General features: G+C 53.8%; 1 protein-coding gene and 1 pseudogene across 2 annotated transcripts in view; one reads left to right on the top strand and one right to left on the bottom strand.

Moving 5' to 3' along the window:
* Nucleotides 1–5444: 5444 nt before the first annotated feature.
* The window catches only part of SLC41A3 (solute carrier family 41 member 3), a gene marked incomplete at its 3' end in the record, with an annotated part of 68229 nt that continues 58792 nt past the window's right edge, over nucleotides 5445–14881 (top strand). Inside the window, exon 1 of the mRNA XM_082662781.1 lies at nucleotides 5445–5546. The remainder of the gene's footprint in view (nucleotides 5547–14881) is intronic.
* LOC309828765 (heterogeneous nuclear ribonucleoprotein A1-like) lies at nucleotides 13645–14621 on the bottom strand (annotated as a pseudogene). The gene has a single exon. The product of its transcript is annotated as a heterogeneous nuclear ribonucleoprotein A1-like (transcript).

Genomic DNA, 14881 nt, shown 5'->3' with positions numbered 1-14881 from the left:
GCTGAGCTGTCGCTCACCGCCAGAAGGAAGAAGATGCACACTCTTCACCTGTAAATCTGTGCCTAGTCTCTACACAGTACACAACAGTTTAGAGCTGTGAGGGCATCAGATCCCCCAGGTTATGGGCTCAGTCCCGCAAGTCTGCCCGCCCCCCGACTTCAGATGCCAGTTGAAGCCAGGTTGTCACGTGTGCTTCTGACCCACCGGCTGTAGATGAGAGGTTCCCACGGCCCCCTCCTCAGGTTGGATTAACTTGCTAGAGCAGCTCAGAGAACTCAGAGGAACACTTGACTTACTAGATCATAGGCTTCTGATAAGAGGCGTGGCTCAGGGGCAGCCAGATGGAAGAGACGCTCTGGGGAGGGTGGGGGAAGGGCCCCGAGCTTCCACGCCCATCCCCGCACCCCCCCCCCCCAGCCTCCACGCCTTCCCAGCCTGGGCGCTCTCTGAACCTGCTCCTTCGGGGTTTCTATGGAGGGTTCCTTACGCGGGCGTGATTGACTACATCACGGCCACTGGTGACTGATTCCGCCTCCAGCCCCCCTGCCCTCCCGGAAGGTCAGGGGCTGGGACCCACGTTCCAGGCCTCTGATCACACGGCTCCGCTGGCATCCAGCCCCATCCTTGGGTGGTTTCCCAGAGTCAGCTCATCAACATAAGGAAAGACACCTTCATCCCTCTCAGCAGAGGAAATTCCAAGGGTTTTGGGAGCTCCGTGCCAGGAACGGTGGGCAAAGACCAAATACGTCTTTTTTATGGGCCAGACTCCAAGTCAGGGCACGGCCTTTGGGAGACGCTGGGGAGGGGACATCCGCATCTCACGGGTCGGGGACAGACTCTCGCTGACCCCAGATCTCTTCAAAGTGCAGGACTGTTTTTAGCGGTGGCTCCGTCACTTCGGGCCCTGCAGGTCCGGGGCCCCGAGGCGCCTTCTCCGTGGCTGCTCCCTTCGGCGGCCCCGCCCAGCCGAGTCCTGGGAGCTGGACCATCGCTCCTGATGCCCCACCTGGAGGGAGAACCAGCAACTTCTCCAAGGTGCACCCAAGTGCCCGCATTTCAGGCAGGTGAGTCCCGCTGCCGCCTGCTCGGGCCTCGGCAGTGTAGGGTGGAGAAGACCCCCAGGCTGCCTGCCGTGGGGAGGCCGTCCAGCAGGGCGAGAGGTCCCATGCCCCTGACCCAGCCCTGCTGGGCACCCTGGAGGGCAGGCCCGTTTCTTCCTCCCTGCTGCCCCCCAGGCCCAGCTCCTGAGCACCTGGCAGGAGGGCGCTGAGCTGGGCACACAAAGGCCCAAGCCCCCGGCCTCGCAGCCCCTTCCGCTCCTGGGTCTCCGTGATGTCCCCACAGAAGCCCACGAGGGTCGTCTGAGTGAAGCGCAGGGCCGGCCTCTGCTGAGCAGAGCAGGCTGGGCTGGGGATGCAGCGCCGGCCCTGGATTATCCGAGAGCCACGGGGGGATCCCTGAGGGCCCTAGACAAGGCTTCAGAGTCAGTAGAGACCAAATTGCATTCCTTGGAATTTTACTGTTTCACCTGGAAATGCGATATTATGACTTTAGTACCAAACACCAGACCATCGTAGAGCGGTGAACTCTTACCTGGAGCCCTGGGTTAACCAGAGTGCGGCCCTTCGTCCACTCACTGTCATCTGTTTGAAAGAGACCGATGGAATGGAGAGACTGGCCTTAGAACAGAGTCTGAAGCCCGGCTCTGCCTCTCGAGGCGTGGCCTTGACCTTTGGGAGTTTCCTCATCTGAGAAAGGGGGTCTGCGGGCCACACAGAAAGCACAGGGGCCCAGAGCGCGTGCCTGGATATCTGATGTCCTGCAGCCTGGCTGTGGGACCTGCAGGGACTCCTGGGACGTCTCTCTGCCCTCTTGAGCCACCTGCCCACCTGGCCTCAAGGTCCAGGGCTCCGTTGTCCTGGAAGCAGCCCTCACTTGAGGCCTGGTGGGATAGGAGTTGGCAGGGCCTTGGGGTGGGATCTCCAAGGACTGAGCTCCAGGCGCCCCGGCTGCCTCCCGGTCCCCCCATCCCCCGACTCTCCCAGCGGGTTTCCTGGGACCACCTCCCAGACAAGCTCATCTCCAGGTCTCTTCCCGGCGGGAATCCAAGGACGAACCAACAGTCCCCTGAGGAATTTGGGGTGTGAGAGGCAAAAATACCCTCCCTAGTATAGCACAGTGACGTGGCTAAGAGGCGTCGGGACATCACAGGAAGGAGGTTGAGGACCCGTGCCTGACACCCCCCGGGGGCGACAGTTCCGAAGCAGAGGCCGAAGGAGGCCGTGCAGAGGGAGGCTGTGTGGGACGGGGTGGGCAGGAGGCCGGGGGCGATGAAGGCACAGCTGAGCGGCACTGCAGGGCAGGTGGGCTCATTGTGGGAAGAGGCCGAGGGCCCTAAACTCCCGTCACTTTGCAGGGTCAGTCTGCGCGGGAGGGCAGGCTTGGCCAGCCTGTCACAAGGGCCCCCGCCCAGCAGGTCTGCCCACTGGCCCTCACACTGGGTGGGCATGGAGGGCAGGAGGGAAGGGGGTGGCGCCAGGGCTGCTGCCACCAAACTGAAGGCCATTTGGGGAAGACAAGGACTGGCTGGGAACAAGGGTGGATGCCGTGGTGGCAGAGTGACAGCAGGAATCTGGGACAGACATGAGGAAAGGTGCAGGCGGGGTCAGGCCTTCCTTGTGCCCCACACATCCCCCAGTGGGCCATCCGGGTGCCTGGACTCATCCGTCAGAACTTTAATGATAACAATAAACTCAGTAGCAGCAAACACCTACTGGGCTCCCCGTTCGTGTGCTGAGGGCTTCACAAGGACCTTCCTGTCGTCCTCCGACCTGTGAGGCAGCACTAATACTATCCCCACGTTACAGATGAGAAAGCTGAGGTCCATAGCTTTCCTAAAGTCAGCTTGCTGTGAAGTATTAACCCCTGCCTTAGTCAGATTAGGGTGCTACAGCAGAACGCCAGGGACTGAGCTGCTTAAACCACAGAAGTTTATCTTCTCACGGTTCTGGAGGCTGGAAGTTCCCAGATCAAGGTGCCTGCAGGGTTGGTTTCTGGCGAGGCTCTTCTTCCCGGCTTGTAGACGGCCACCTGCTCGCTGCGTCATCACAGGGCCGCAGCTCCTCGTTAGGACACCAGTCCTAGCCGGGCCCCCCTCCATGACCTTAGTTAACCTTTATTGCCTCCTTATAGGCCCCATTTCCAAATACAGGCACGCTGGAGGTCAGGGCTTCAGCATGTGAATTTTGAAGCCACAGCTGAGCCCATAATATCCCCTAACACTGTATGGAACTGTATCATTTGCAAACGTCTTTCGTGTCTGCATTTCTTACGTTTCCATCCAAAAACTGCAGTTTGGGCAGAGTAGCTCTTCGCAAAAGCTACTCACTGCTTGGAATCTGGCCAGGGCCCTGGACACCCAGCGCTCTGGGCACCTGTAAACACCAGTGAGAGGGGAAGCGAAGGGGCAAACTGGTGCACGCTGCCTGCCACCTGCCGAGGCCCCAGAGAACGGGCCCCACATCCTGGCATGGCAGCCATCCTTTGGAGCTTGGCTGCGTCTGCCCCTTTGCAAGAGGGCTACATTCTCTCGTGCTTTCTCTACTACGGAGGTCAACTGTAAGTTGCCATTTATCATTATGCTTTTGCTGGTTTATTTTTCTTGTAGTAAAGCTAAGAATGAAATGAAATATTTCTTGTGCCCATAATTATACTGAACCAAGACAGCCACAAAATTTACAGAACCCAGGGCAAGAGTACAAATGGGGGCCCACAAGGCATATTTGCATTCATAGGAATTGCAAATAAAACAAACAAGTTGTAAAAGGGGGTCATTCTAATTTCTGGCCTTGACAAATGTACCTCCATAGCAACTTGGGAGGCCACTGGACTTCCCAGTGGCCCTGTGGGAAGGGAAAGCCCGTGTTCCTGGACCCGTTTCTTCTTTGGATTGCTGATCTGGGCACATCAGCGGAAGGGGCTTGGAGCCAGTGGGAATTCCTGGGTCCCAGGTAGCTGGAGCAGGTCTACAAAGTTGAGAGCAGGACTCCTGGCTACAGGTGACATGAACCCTGTTTCATGGGGAGGGCAGGAGGGGCCAAAGGATGGCTGGCCCTCTGAAGTCCAGGCACCTGGGGAGCTCCAAAACCAGACATGGATCAAGAAGGCCACATGTCCTGAAAAACAGAGTGCACGTGTGTCTGTGACTGGAGAACTCTGTGTTTCACACGCAAAGTTGTCTTTTGTTGAAATAATATAGTGCAGTATTTACTGAGTCTTGCTAAATATCTGGCCTCCATCTGCACTAGATGGCCCCTCCCCTGCCTGGGACTTCCCTCCGTGGGACCACATTCTGGCTGTGACCCTGAGCAGGCTCCTAGCAAACCCTGCAGGTGAGCTTTGCCTGAGACTCCCTCCAAAATCTCATCCCTCCTCCCACCTTGGCTAGAGCAGGGCAACGGTCAAAAGATAGTTTGGAGTGCATCGAGGAAAGCTGAACCGCTGGGTATTATTAACTTTGTCAGGTGTGATGCTGGTATTATGGAAATGTTTCAGAAAACAGGCCTTATCGATTAAATAAAGATTCAAGTATTTACAGGTGAAATATGTCTGCCGGATGCTTTAAAATTACTGCGGGAGAAAAAAAGGTGTGTGCGAGGCCCAGGATTTAGATGAAAAAAAAAAAAAGCACGATGCAGCGCATGCCCGCGGCCCGAGGGGCGTGGGGCCATTTTACTGCCCCGGGCCGCCCGAGCGTTTCCGGGACGACACCGACGGGGGAAGACGGGCCCTCACGCCCCTCCTCCGGGCCTACCCGCGGCCCTGCAGCCGCCAGAATCCTGGGGAGCCCGCCCTGCAGCCCGGGAAGGGGGGAAGGCGATCTCCAAGGCAGAGAACAGTCCCAGGGCGGGTCTTGTCGCAAGAATCCTGGGGAGCCCGCCCTGCAGCCCGGGAAGCGGGGAAGGCGATCTGCGCGGCCCAACCGGCCCTTTCCCCCGCCGGTCCCCCCAGCCCCGCCCCAGGGCCTGTCCCGCCCCCGAGACCCCGCCCAGAGTCCCGGTCCTCGCGGCCGGGCGGAGGGGGCCGGGGAGCGCGGCTCCGGGTTTGGGGGCGGGGACTCCGGGCCCGGGGGCGGGGACTCCGGGGCTGGGCGGGGACTCCGGGTTTTAGGGCGGGCTTTGGGAGAAGGCCGCAGTCCCGCCTCCTCCGTGGCCCCAGCGGCCTCGCTGCTCTTCCAGCCGAGTCGCTTCTCGCCGCCGCCCGGGGCTATCCGGTGAGTGCGGCTCTGCGCCCGATGAGCCCGGGGCGGGGTGCGCGGAGGGGCGGCCCGGGGCTCCGAGGGCCGGGAGCCGGGTGGAGCAGAACGTACGCGGAAGAGGAGGCAGGACTGGGGGAGCAGGGGGCGGTCCGCGCGGCCGGGGCCTGGAGAGCGGGATGGGGACACCCTCGGCCCGGAGCTCAGGTAGCTGTGGGGCCCGCGCCCACAGCACCCGGTGTCGGCGCCGACGCCCCGCTCCCCACCCCCACCAGTGACGGGAAAGCACCAGGTGGGTCCAGCGCGGCTGCCGTTAACGGCCTTCCAGGTGCTTCTGGTGCGGGGGAGTTAACCGCTGAGGGTTTGTGCTGCGGGTGGCGACAGGCCACGAGTCCTGTGATGCGGATGCGTTAGTCCCGTGTCTTCAGCACCCTAAGGAGGCGCAGAAGTTTAACTTTTCCAAGGACACACGTATAGGAGGGGAGGAGCTGTGTGGGGTGAGGCGCGTGTGGGGTGAGGCGCGTGGGGTGAGGCGCGTGTGGGGGGTGAGGCGCGTGTGGGGGGCGAGGCGTGTGGGGGGTGAGGCGCGCGTGGGGTGAGGCACGCGTGGGGTGAGGCGCGTGTGGGGGTGAGGCGTGTGGGGCGAGGCGGGTGTGGGGGGTGAGGCGCGCGTGGGGTGAGGCACGCGTGGGGTGAGGCGCGTGTGGGGGTGAGGCGTGTGGGGCGAGGCGGGTGTGGGGTGAGGCGCGTGTGGGGAGTGAGGCGCGTGTGGGGGGTGAGGCGCGTGTGGGGGGTGAGGCGCGTGTGGGGTGAGGCGCGTGGGGTGAGGCGCGTGTGGGGTGAGGCGCGTGGGGGGTGAGGCGCGTGGGGGGGGTGAGGCGCGTGGGGGGGGTGAGGCGCGTGGGGGGGGTGAGGCGCGTGGGGGGTGAGGCGCGTGTGGGGTGAGGCGCGTGTGGGGGGTGAGGCGTGTGGGGCGAGGCGTGTGGGGAGCGAGGCGCGTGTGGGGGGCGAGGCGCGTGTGGGGTGAGGCGCGTGTGGGGTGAGGCGCGTGTGGGGGGTGAGGCGCGTGTGGGGGTGAGGCGCGTGTGGGGTGAGGCGTGTGGGGGGTGAGGCGCGTGTGGGGGGTGAGGCGCGTGTGGGGGGTGAGCCGTGGGGGGTGAGGCGCGTGTGGGGGGCGAGGCGCGTGTGGGGTGAGGCGCGTGTCGGGAGTGAGGCGTGTGGGGCGAGGCGTGTGGGGAGCGAGGCGCGTGTGGGGGGCGAGGCGCGTGTGGGGGGTGAGGCGCGTGTGGGGGCGAGGCGCGTGTGGGGGGCGAGGCGTGTGGGGGGTGAGGCGCGCGTGGGGTGAGGCACGCGTGGGGTGAGGCGCGTGTGGGGGTGAGGCGTGTGGGGCGAGGCGGGTGTGGGGGGTGAGGCGTGTGGGGGGTGAGGCGCGTGTGGGGGGTGAGGCGCGTGTGGGGGGTGAGCCGTGGGGGGTGAGGCGCGTGTGGGGGGTGAGGCGCGTGTGGGGGGCGAGGCGCGTGTGGGGTGAGGCGCGTGTCGGGAGTGAGGCGCGTGTGGGGTGAGGCGCGTGTGGGGTGAGGCGCGTGTGGGGCGAGGCGCGTGTGGGGGGTGAGGCGCGTGTGGGGGCGAGGCGCGTGTGGGGGGTGAGGCGCGTGTGGGGTGAGGCGCGTGTGGGGGGTGAGGCGCGTGTGGGGGGTGAGGCGCGTGTGGGGGGTGAGGCGCGTGTGGGGGCGAGGCGCGTGTGGGGGGCGAGGCGCGCGTGGGGTGAGGCACGCGTGGGGTGAGGCGCGTGTGGGGGTGAGGCGTGTGGGGCGAGGCGGGTGTGGGGGGTGAGGCGCGTGTGGGGGTGAGGCGCGTGTGGGGGTGAGGCGCGTGGGGGGTGAGGCGCGTGGGGGGTGAGGCGCGTGTGGGGGGTGAGGCGCGTGTGGGGTGAGGCGCGTGTGGGGGGTGAGGCGTGTGGGGCGAGGCGGGTGTGGGGGGTGAGGCGCGTGTGGGGGGTGAGGCGCGTGTGGGGGGTGAGGCACGCGTGGGGTGAGGCGCGTGGGGGGTGAGGCGCGTGTGGGGGGTGAGGCGCGTGTGGGGTGAGGCGCGTGTGGGGGTGAGGCGCGTGGGGGGTGAGGCGCGTGGGGGGTGAGGCGCGCGTGTGGTGAGGCGCGGGGGCTGGGTGGAGTGGGGGCTGGCCTTGGGGATCCTGCTGGAGCCGGGCTGGTCACCGCCGGCCTGGCTCAGGCGCTTGCAGGGAGGGGCCGTTGGTGCTGAGCAGAGCGACCTGTGTCTGTGGTTGTGTCCTGAAGGGCGGGAGGGAGGTGGGCTGAGAGCTAGCGGGTGACTTGAGGTCAGGGAGCTTGTTTTTGAGGCACATCCTAGAGCAGGTTCCTTTCCCAGCAGACGACCCTGCAGAGGTCGAGGGGGGAAACTGAGTGAGGACACCTTGCAGGTGGCGTCCTTGAGCAGCTGAGCTGGGCCTGGGACAGGGGGCCGCCTCTCTGGCCCTGTCCGCCGTGGTCGGGGGCAGCGGGGCAGTACTGGCCGGGCCATCCTGGGGTCTGGTGAAGACTAAGGGGGTAAAGAATCGCCCCCCGAGTCATGGGAGTGGGGTCGTTACTTTTGAAGAGATGAGGGACACGGCCCTGAAGCCCTGGGCCCGTAACCCTGTTGTGCCCAGCGTCCTCCGTCCTGTGGGTTCCACGAGGAATGCGGAGTGGGGACCCGAGAGCCCGCCGGCGGCTTTGAGCACGGGCGCTGCTCCGTGGGGCAGGCCTGGACCCCCCTCCCCCTCCGCTACCGCCTCTGCGCCGCGGCCCGACGGGGCGTCCTGGCTCAGATCCCCAGCATCGCCGGGAGTGTGGCAGGAGTTTAAAGGAAGGGGCCGGGCTTAGAGGTGGAGGGCCAGAAGCCCACGGCGGGGTGGAAGCGGGTTCCAGCCCCCATGAAGGACCAGGGCTTGGGTCCCCAGTGAGGGCAGCCCCTGCGGGTGGGCCGACCAGCGGGCGGCCCTGGGCTGCTTGCAGGAGGTGCAGGGCAGGTGGGAATGAGTAACTCCCGGACTTAAGTGGTTTGCTGCCTCTTTGAGCCAAGCAGAGCCTGCCCCGGCCGCAGTTCCACAGGCTGGAGACGAGGGGCTCCCCTTTGCCTCCGTGCATTGTGCCCAGGGCACCCCTCTTCTGCCCAGCACCTCCTCTGCTGCCCCTGGGGAGGGGCTGCGTGTTAAACAGGTAGCCACGTGCCCCTGCTCTTCCTGAAGCTAGAAATCCTCTGGGAAAAAAGTTTACCGGCAGCTGGGTGCAGTAAGCCCACCACCTCATTCCTCACCTGAAACTGGGGTCAGCTATCGAGGATGACGAGAAGGCATAAAGGCATCTCTACTGAAGAGAGAGGTGGAAAGGTGCATACATTTCATATTTAAAGACACCCCGGATCTAGAGCTGATTAAAAAAATACAGTATGAGTGTGAGAGTGTGTGTGTATGTGTACATCGTGTATATATATATGTGTACATCGTGTATATGTGTATGTGTACATTGGAAGGATATGCGTATGTGTACATTGTGTATATATATGTGTACATGGTGTATATATATGTGTTTGTGTACATGGCGTATATATATGTGTATGTGTACACTGTGTGTACATTAGAAGGATATGTGTATGTGTACACTGTGTGTATGTGTGTGTGTACATTGGAAGGATATGTGTATGTGTACACTGTGTATGTGTGTGTACATTTGAAGGATATATATATGTGTACGCTGTGTATATATATATGTGTATGTGTGCATTGGAAGGATATACACTAGACTTAGCATTAGTGATCTTGGAGCAGTAACGTTGAGGAATTAAACTTATTTATACCTTTTTGTATTGTGTAAATCTTATTTCTCATGAACACGTTACTTGTGTAATAAAAGCAATCAAGTTTTTATTTTGGAAAGGAAAGTAAGTTGGATGGTCCCTCAAGCGTAGAACAGGTGAATGGATTGTGGTATATTCATGCGGTTGCTTTCTAACAGTAACAATAACAGTAACAATAAAATGAAACAGATTCAGCAGTGTGGCTGAATCTCGGAAGTATAATGTCCAGTGAAAGAAACAAGACATGAAAAGAATAAATGGAGTGTGATCTTAGTGATCTAAATTGCAAAGTGAGCAAAACACTACTGTGGGATCCCCCCTTACCCATGGGGGATACGTCCCAAGACCCCCTGTGGATGCCTGAAACCACGGTTGTGCTGAACCCTGCATCTACTCTGCTTCTTCCTGTACATACATACCTGTGATGAAGTTTAATGTATAAATTAGGCACAGCATGACTACGCTTGTGCTTGGGGGCCGTTATTAAGTAAAATAAGGGTGACTTGAACACAAGTGCTGTAATACCATGGCGGTGGATCTGGTAACCTACAAAGCCGCTAAGTGAGTGACCAGCGGGTGGATATGCCAGACAAAGAGATGATTCACGTCCCCAGCAGAACAGAGCTGAACAGTGCGAGCTTTCGTCCCACTGCTTAGAACAGCACGCAATTTAGAACTTATTTCTGGAATTTTCCATTACTTTTGGACCATGGTTGACCTCAGGTAACAAGTCGTGGGTAAGAGAGGTGACTGTCAGGAATTCACTGCTGAGGGCGTGGGATCAATGCCTGGTCGGGGAATTAAGATCCCACAAGCCATGCGTGGTGCAGCCCCCGCCCCCCCCCAAAAGAAAAAGAGTAAAGGGAGAGGACCATCTGTTGTTTAGCGCTGTAGTCATAGTTGGTAAAAGTGAAGGAGAAATAGAACAAGCTGAGGTGTGATCGTGTCTCGAGTTAGCACTATTCTGGCGGGAAGTGGTTATTTCAGAGAGTCTGCGGAGGCTGGGAGTGTTCTGCTTCGTGCCGTTATTCCACAAATGATTCATACTTTTTATTGAGATATAAATCACATACCCAAAATTCATCCTTTAAAATGTACAGTTCCGTAGAACAGAAAACCCATGTCCACAGAGACTTGCATAAGAATGTTCAGAGCAGCATTATTCCTAACAGCCCAAAGTAGAAACAGCCCAGAAGTCCATCACCTGGAGGAGAGGATAAAGAATATGTGGTCCAGCCACATGATGGAATGTTACTTAACTGTAAAGAGGAGTGCAGTACTGATTCGGGCAACCACATGGAAGAACCTTGAAAACATTATGCTAAGTGGTATCTTAATGTGGTTTTGATTTGCATTTTCCAAACAACTAACGTTGAGCATCTTTTAATGTGCTTGCTTATTGGCCATTGTGTATCTTCTTTGGAGAAACGTCCATTCAACTCCCTTGCCAATGTTTAAATTGGGTTTATTGTTGAGTTGTAAGTGTTCTTTTTATATTCTGGAAACTAGATCCTGATCAGATATATGATTGGCACATACCCTCTCTCATTTTGCGGGTTGTCTTTTTACTTTCTTGATAGTGTTCTCTGAAATATAAAACTTTGAAATTTTGATGAAGTCACTTTTACCTAATTTTTCTTTGGTTGCTTGTACTTTAGATGTCACATCTAAGGAACTGAAGCCTAATCCAAGGTCACTGTGTTTTCACCTATGTTTTTTTCTATGTGTTTTATAGTTTTAGCTCTTAGCTTAGGTCTCTGACCCGTTCTGAGTTAGTTTTTGTATGTGATTTGAGATAAGGAACCAAATTCATTCCTGTGCATGTGGATGTCCTGTCGTCTCAGCACCATTTGTTGAAAGGACTGTTCTTTCCACCTTCAATAGTGTGGGCATCCTTGTTGAAAATCAATTGACTGTAGATGCACGGGTTTGTCTACGGACTCCCAAATCTGTTTCATTGATCTGTATTTCTAGTCTTACCCCAGGACTACATGGTCTTCATTACTCTAGCTTCATAGTTAAGTTTCGAAATGCTAAAGTGCGTGTTCTCCAACTTTGTTCTTTCTTCCAAGTTTGTTGAGGATTCTGGGTCCCTTGCATTTCCATATGAATTTCAGGATCATCATGTCATTTTCTCCAAAGTAGGCCACTGGAATTTGGACAGGGATTCCATTGAATCTGTACATCAGTTTGAAGAGTGCCGCCATCTTAACAGTGTTCACTCTTCCAACACATGAACAACATGGAATATCTTTCCATTTGTTAGCTTTGTAAAACTTTCTTTCAACAATGTTTTGCAGTTTTCAAGGTAAAAGTTTTAAACTCCTTTTGTGAAATGTGTTCTTAAGTATTTTATGCTTTTTGATATTATTGCAGGTACTACTGTTTTCTTAATTTTTGGATTGTTCATCGCTAGTGTATAGAAATAAAACTTAACTTTTTTGTGTCAATTTTGTATCCTACAACCTTGCTGTACTTGTTGATTAGCTGTAATAGGTGTGTGTGTCCTTTAGGATTTTCTATGTACAAGATCATGCCATCTCTAAATGGAGGTAGTTTTACTTCTTCCTTTCCAACCTGCATGCTTTATATTCACTACTGAAGTCGTCTGACCTTGGACTTTTCTTTATAAGAATATTTTTATTACTAATTCAGTCTCGTTATAGGTCTTTTAGTTAAAAAGAATTTTTTTTTCTTGAGTTAGTTTGGGCGTTGCTAGGAATTTGTCCATTTCATCTAGGTTTTCTAATTTGTTGGCATACAGTCGTTCATAGTATTCCCTCATAATTATTTTCAAATTTATAAGTTTGGAAGTAATGTCCCCTCTTAAGTATTTGAGTCTTTTCTCTTTTTTTCTTGGTCAGCTAAAGGTTTGTCAATTTTTTCAATCTTTCCAGAGACCCAACCTTTGTATTTGTTGGTTTTCCCTATTGTTTTTCTATTCTTTGTTCCACTTATTATCACTCTAATCTTTATTACTTCCTACTTCCTACTGTTTTTTCAGGGGGATGGTGGTGATTTTGCTCTTCTTCATTATTTTTCTTAAGGTGAAAGATTATTTATTTGAGCTCTTCTTTTTTAACATTGGTACTTACAGATATAAATTTCCCTCTAAACACTGTCTTCCCAGCATTCCATAAGTTTTGGTATGTTGTATTTTTATTTCTCTCAAATATTTTTCTGATTTCTTTTGTGTGTTCTTCTTTGACCCATCAGTTATTTGAGCATGTTTTTCAATTTGCACATATTTCCCAAATTTTCTTCTGTTATTTGTTTGTAATTTCATTCCATTGTGGTTGGAGAACATACTTGGTATGATTTCAGTCCTTTTAAATTTGAGACTTGTTTTCTCCCAGATGTGTGGTCCATTCTGGAGAATGTTGCATGTGTACTTGATGATAATATGTATTTTGCTGTTGCTGGGTTGAGGTGCTTTGTTTTCTGTGTCTCTTACGGTTCTTTCTGTTCCTTTATTCTCCATTACTGCCTTCTTTCGTACTAAATCTCATGTATTTTCTAGTGTGCCCTAACCTTTATCATTGTATTTCTATATATGAGATATTTATAAGATATATATATATAATATAGTTATTTTTAACTCAGTAGCAACTTAATTTACCAGTATATACAAACTTTGTTCGTATATAGCTCTATGCCCACCCTTTTGTGGCCTTACTGTCATACAAGTTGCGTCCTTCTACATTGTGTGCCCATCAACACTGATTTATAACTACTGCATTATGCAATTGTCTTTAAATCAGATACAAGAAAAGAGTTACTAACAAAAAAATAACGCTTACACTATTTTGTAAAATATGCCTAGTAGTTACCCTTGCTATAATGCTCTTTATTTCTTCATGTGGACAGACAGCTGTCTGGGTCCTTTCATTTTAGCCTCAAAGTCTCCCTTTGGTATTTCCCCTAGGGCCGATGTGCTAGTGACAAATTCTCTCTTTTCGTTTATCGGGAAATCAATTTCACCTTCATTTTTGAAGGATAATTTTGCTGCCCATAGAACTCTTCCAGCGCTTTCAACATGTTACGGCTTCTTGATTTCTTCTGGCTCCATGATGTCTGATGAGAAAGAGCCGTTAATCTTACTGAGGATGCCTGTACATGATGGGTCATGCTTTCCTTCTTTAGACATGGCTCCTTAAGTTCTTTGAACATATTTTATTTATTTATTTATTATTTATTTTAAAAAGACACATTTATTCAGCATCATGATCAGACTATTACACTTAGCAATCAACAGCATGGGTTCAAAAAAAAAAATCTACATTAAAACCCTTTGTTGGAATGCTTTACACTTTCCACGGAACAGAAACTAAAATAACCTGTTATACAATTAGTCACAAATACAGTCCTCGAGTTTTTTTGCCCATACACATGAGTATTGTCTAAAACACATCTTCTTTGTAGCAGCTGGGCCCTGCCACCACTGTGCTTGGCTGAGCTCACAGATCTGTTGTAACCTGGAGCTTCCCTGTCACTTCTCTGGCTCTCCTCTCCTGCTAAGCTTTGTTTCCTGGCAGTAATCAAAACCTTCTGCCACTGCCATAGCTCCTGCTGCTGCTGGAACCACCACAGCCACCTTGGTTTTGGGGTTTGGCAAACTATTGGCCTCCACCACCCTAGGGGCCAGAACTTCTGCCTCCAAAGTTTCCTCCTTTCATGGGTCCAAAATTTTAAGATTGATTGTTGTAACTGCCAAAATCATTGTAGCTTCCACCACCTCCAAAATTGCTTCCATCATTACCAAATCCATTATAGACATGCCCACTGCCACCATATCCACCACCACTGTGGCTGCCACCAAAGCCACCTCGGCCACTGAAGTCTCCTCCGTGACCAAAGTTGTCATTCCCACCAAAACCACCTCCACGACCACCACCAAAGTTTCCAGAACCACTTCCACCTCTTTGGCTGGATGAGGCACTAGCCATCTCTTGCTTAGATAGGGCTTTCCTTACTTCACAGTTGTGGCCATTCACAGTGTGGTATTTCTGAATGACAATCTTGTCTACAGAGTCATGGTCATCAAAGGTTACGAAAGCAAAGCCTCTCTTTTTGCCATTGCCTTGATGAGTCATGATTTCAATCACTTCCATTTTCCCATACTGTTCAAAATAATCCCTTAGGTGATGTTCGTCAGTGTCTTCTTTAATGCCACCAACAAAAATCTTTGTCACAGTTAAGTGGGCACCAGGTCTTTGAGAATCTTCTCTTGAGACGGCCCTCTTTGGTTCCACAACTCTTCCATCTACCTCGTGTGGCCTTGCATTCACGGCCACACCCACCTCCTCCACAGTGGCGTATGTGACAAACCCTGAAGCCTCTGGAGCGCTTGGTGTTTGGATCCCTCATTACCACACAGTCTGTGAGCGCTCCCCGCTGTTCAGAATGGCTCCTCAGACTCTCATCGGTTATTTCAAAGCTCAAACCTCCGATGAAGAGCTTCCGCAGCTGTTCGGGCTCTTTGGGTGACTGACTTAGACATGACGGCAGGCGAGGTGGGGGGAGACGTCAACGATGCGTACTCGGCGGCGTCCACGAGCAGAAAGGCTGAACGTATTTTAAATAGCTGATTTAAAGCTTTTGTCTAGTTAGCCTGGACATTTAAAATAAAATAATGTGGCACCTCTGGAAATCAGATTCTCCCCTCTTCTTCTCAGGGTCGTTTGTTATTGCTGCTTACTGTAGATGTTGTTTGTTTCATGACTTGTCCGAACTAATTCTTTAGTCTGTTTTTTCTATTGTATGTGGCACTGAAGG

Source organism: Grampus griseus (genome assembly GCF_964374135.1).
Source record: "Grampus griseus genome assembly, chromosome: 10".
Lineage (NCBI taxonomy): Eukaryota > Metazoa > Chordata > Mammalia > Artiodactyla > Delphinidae > Grampus > Grampus griseus.
This window is presented reverse-complemented; position numbering and strand designations above follow the sequence as displayed.